Source organism: Pristiophorus japonicus, unplaced genomic scaffold, assembly GCF_044704955.1.
Source record: "Pristiophorus japonicus isolate sPriJap1 unplaced genomic scaffold, sPriJap1.hap1 HAP1_SCAFFOLD_1765, whole genome shotgun sequence".
NCBI classification, from domain to species: Eukaryota; Metazoa; Chordata; class Chondrichthyes; family Pristiophoridae; genus Pristiophorus; species Pristiophorus japonicus.
Window position 1 is genome coordinate 35,001 of NW_027251450.1, and position 5,000 is coordinate 40,000.

A 5,000-nucleotide genomic window follows, 5' to 3' on the forward strand; every position below is an offset into this window, starting at 1 on the left:
ATGGGTGCCGGAACGGTGCGGCTGCGCTCCGGGAGTGCGGAGATACGGCCTGTCAAGTTTCGTCCCGGAAGTCTGGATGGAGCTAAATCCGAAGCCTTTTGCGGGAAATTAGTTCCAGGGCTCGGCGACCGAAGTCAAATCCGTCCCGCCAACTTGACACTTGTCATTTCTGTCCTTGGGGGTTGGCGGGGTACCTGCACAGAGGTAGGAGGTGGCTGATCGAGAATTGGTGAGTTTTCCAAAGTCACGTCTCGAGCCTCCAGGTCTGCAGAGACCGACCAGGGCTGCCGCCCAACCGACTATTCACCCTTTTTGGGCGGGAATTTTTTCCATTTTTGTCCATTTTTCGGGTTTTTGGTCGGGCTTCAAAAACGGCAGCCCGAGGCCTGGCAGAGGCCGGGGCATGTCCCCGGTCGCGCCAGGCGGCTCGCGCGACCCGATTAGGCCCCGAAAGGAGTCGGGAAATCGGCAGACCTGCCCGAGTTCAGCCCGGGGGAGGCGGGGGGCAGGTCGGTTCGGCTCAAATCATTAACCAAAGCCGAGACTTGGTCTCGCTGGCGCAACCGAAGTGCCAGGCTGGATAACTCATTAACCAGAAGGCGGCTGGAGGCAGGCAGGGCTGATGGCTGAGGCCGGGTGGAGGCCACCCGCGGCCGGGAAAGTCAAAAGTCCCGTTGTGTGGAAGTCTATGAGGTCAGATTCGGCCGCCTTACCGGGCCTGCGGTTGATGGTTTCCCGCTTGGGCAAGCGAGTCGGCCCGGCAAAGTGGCCACTTGCATTTTCTGGCAAGTGTCTGCGAACAACGTTAATGAGTTGAACCTCGGCAATTGTCGGAAGTCCCGATGAAGAAATGAAAATGCCCCTTTTGCGGGGATTTGGATGCTCATGGCCGGCAGCAGGTGGCCCGACGCCCCGCCAACTTGACACTTGTCATTTCTGTCCTTGGGGGTTGGCGGGGTATCTGCACAGAGGTAGGAGGTGGCAGAATCGAGACTTGGTGAGTTTTCCAAACAAACGTCTCGAGCCTCCAGGTCTGCAGAGACCGACCAGGGCTGCCGCCCAACCGACTATTCACCCTTTTTGGGCGGGAATTTATTCCCTTTTTGCCCATTTTTCGGGTTTTTGGTCGGGCTTCAAAAGCGGCTGCCCGAGGCCTGGCAGAGGCCGGGGCATGGGCCCCGATCGCGCCAGGCGGCACGCGCGACCCGATTAGGCCCCGAAAGGAGTCGGGAAATCGGCAGACCTGCCCGACTTCAGCCCGCGGGGGCGGGGGGCAGGTCGGTTCGGCTCAAATCATTAACCAAAGCCGAGACTTGGTCTCGCTGGCGCAACCGAAGTGCCAGGCTGGATAACTCATTAACCAGAAGGCGGCTGGAGGCAGGCAGGGCTGATGGCTGAGGCCGGGTGGAGGCCACCCGCGGCCGGGAAAGTCAAAAGTCCCGTTGTGTGGAAGTCTATGAGGTCAGATTCGGCCGCCTTACCGGGCCTTCGGTTGATGGTTTCCCGCTTGGGCAAGCGAGTCGGCCCGGCAAAGTGGCCACTTGCATTTTCTGGCAAGTGTCTGCGAACAACGTTAATGAGTTGAACCTTGGAAATTGCCGGAAGTCCCGATGAAGAAATGAAAATGCCCCTTTTGCGGGGATTTGGATGCTCATGGCCGGCAGCAGGTGGCCCGACGCCCCGCCAACTTGACACTTGTCATTTCTGTCCTTGGGCGTTGGCGGGGTATCTGCACAGAGGTAGGAGGTGGCAGAATCGAGACTTGGTGAGTTTTCCAAACAAACGTCTCGAGCCTCCAGGTCTGCAGAGACCGACCAGGGCTGCCGCCCAACCGACTATTCACCCTTTTTGGGCGGGAATTTATTCCCTTTTTGCCCATTTTTCGGGTTTTTGGTCGGGCTTCAAAAGCGGCTGCCCGAGGCCTGGCAGAGGCCGGGGCATGGGCCCCGATCGCGCCAGGCGGCTCGCGCGACCCGATTAGGCCCCGAAAGGAGTCGGGAAATCGGCAGACCTTGCCGAGTTCAGCCCGCGGTGGCGGGGGGCAGGTCGGTTCGGCTCAAATCATTAACCAAAGCCGAGACTTGGTCTCGCTGGCGCAACCGAAGTGCCAGGCTGGATAACTCATTAACCAGAAGGCGGCTGGAGGCAGGCAGGGCTGATGGCTGAGGCCGGGTGGAGGCCACCCGCGGCCGGGAAAGTCAAAAGTCCCGTTGTGTGGAAGTCTATGAGGTCAGATTCGGCCGCCTTACCGGGCCTTCGGTTGATGGTTTCCCGCTTGGGCAAGCGAGTCGGCCCGGCAAAGTGGCCACTTGCATTTTCTGGCAAGTGTCTGCGAACAACGTTAATGAGTTGAACCTTGGAAATTGCCGGAAGTCCCGATGAAGAAATGAAAATGCCCCTTTTGCGGGGATTTGGATGCTCATGGCCGGCAGCAGGTGGCCCGACGCCCCGCCAACTTGACACTTGTCATTTCTGTCCTTGGGGGTTGGCGGGGTATCTGCACAGAGGTAGGAGGTGGCAGAATCGAGACTTGGTGAGTTTTCCAAACAAACGTCTCGAGCCTCCAGGTCTGCAGAGACCGACCAGGGCTGCCGCCCAACCGACTATTCACCCTTTTTGGGCGGGAATTTATTCCCTTTTTGCCCATTTTTCGGGTTTTTGGTCGGGCTTCAAAAGCGGCTGCCCGAGGCCTGGCAGAGGCCGGGGCATGGTCCCCGATCGCGCCAGGCGGCTCGCGCGACCCGATTAGGCCCCGAAAGGAGTCGGGAAATCGGCAGACCTGCCCGAGTTCAGCCCGGGGGGGGCGGGGGGCAGGTCGGTTCGGCTCAAATCATTAACCAAAGCCGAGACTTGGTCTCGCTGGCGCAACCGAAGTGCCAGGCTGGATAACTCATTAACCAGAAGGCGGCTGGAGGCAGGCAGGGCTGATGGCTGAGGCCGGGTGGAGGCCACCCGCGGCCGGGAAAGTCAAAAGTCCCGTTGTGTGGAAGTCTATGAGGTCAGATTCGGCCGCCTTACCGGGCCTTCGGTTGATGGTTTCCCGCTTGGGCAAGCGAGTCGGCCCGGCAAAGTGGCCACTTGCATTTTCTGGCAAGTGTCTGCGAACAACGTTAATGAGTTGAACCTCGGAAATTGCCGGAAGTCCCGATGAAGAAATGAAAATGCCCCTTTTGCGGGGATTTGGATGCTCATGGCCGGCAGCAGGTGGCCCGACGCCCCGCCAACTTGACACTTGTCATTTCTGTCCTTGGGGGTTGGCGGGGTATCTGCACAGAGGTAGGAGGTGGCAGAATCGAGACTTGGTGAGTTTTCCAAACAAACGTCTCGAGCCTCCAGGTCTGCAGAGACCGACCAGGGCTGCCGCCCAACCGACTATTCACCCTTTTTGGGCGGGAATTTATTCCCTTTTTGCCCATTTTTCGGGTTTTTGGTCGGGCTTCAAAAGCGGCTGCCCGAGGCCTGGCAGAGGCCGGGGCATGGTCCCCGATCGCGCCAGGCGGCTCGCGCGACCCGATTAGGCCCCGAAAGGAGTCGGGAAATCGGCAGACCTGCCCGAGTTCAGCCCGGGGGGGGCGGGGGGCAGGTCGGTTCGGCTCAAATCATTAACCAAAGCCGAGACTTGGTCTCGCTGGCGCAACCGAAGTGCCAGGCTGGATAACTCATTAACCAGAAGGCGGCTGGAGGCAGGCAGGGCTGATGGCTGAGGCCGGGTGGAGGCCACCCGCGGCCGGGAAAGTCAAAAGTCCCGTTGTGTGGAAGTCTATGAGGTCAGATTCGGCCGCCTTACCGGGCCTTCGGTTGATGGTTTCCCGCTTGGGCAAGCGAGTCGGCCCGGCAAAGTGGCCACTTGCATTTTCTGGCAAGTGTCTGCGAACAACGTTAATGAGTTGAACCTTGGAAATTGCCGGAAGTCCCGATGAAGAAATGAAAATGCCCCTTTTGCGGGGATTTGGATGCTCATGGCCGGCAGCAGGTGGCCCGACGCCCCGCCAACTTGACACTTGTCATTTCTGTCCTTGGGGGTTGGCGGGGTATCTGCACAGAGGTAGGAGGTGGCAGAATCGAGACTTGGTGAGTTTTCCAAACAAACGTCTCGAGCCTCCAGGTCTGCAGAGACCGACCAGGGCTGCCGCCCAACCGACTATTCACCCTTTTTGGGCGGGAATTTATTCCCTTTTTGCCCATTTTTCGGGTTTTTGGTCGGGCTTCAAAAGCGGCTGCCCGAGGCCTGGCAGAGGCCGGGGCATGGTCCCCGATCGCGCCAGGCGGCTCGCGCGACCCGATTAGGCCCCGAAAGGAGTCGGGAAATCGGCAGACCTGCCCGAGTTCAGCCCGGGGGGGGCGGGGGGCAGGTCGGTTCGGCTCAAATCATTAACCAAAGCCGAGACTTGGTCTCGCTGGCGCAACCGAAGTGCCAGGCTGGATAACTCATTAACCAGAAGGCGGCTGGAGGCAGGCAGGGCTGATGGCTGAGGCCGGGTGGAGGCCACCCGCGGCCGGGAAAGTCAAAAGTCCCGTTGTGTGGAAGTCTATGAGGTCAGATTCGGCCGCCTTACCGGGCCTGCGGTTGATGGTTTCCCGCTTGGGCAAGCGAGTCGGCCCGGCAAAGTGGCCACTTGCATTTTCTGGCAAGTGTCTGCGAACAACGTTAATGAGTTGAACCTCGGCAATTGTCGGAAGTCCCGATGAAGAAATGAAAATGCCCCTTTTGCGGGGATTTGGATGCTCATGGCCGGCAGCAGGTGGCCCGACGCCCCGCCAACTTGACACTTGTCATTTCTGTCCTTGGGGGTTGGCGGGGTATCTGCACAGAGGTAGGAGGTGGCAGAATCGAGACTTGGTGAGTTTTCCAAACAAACGTCTCGAGCCTCCAGGTCTGCAGAGACCGACCAGGGCTGCCGCCCAACCGACTATTCACCCTTTTTGGGCGGGAATTTTTTCCATTTTTGTCCATTTTTCGGGTTTTTGGTCGGGCTTCAAAAACGGCAGCCCGAGGCCTG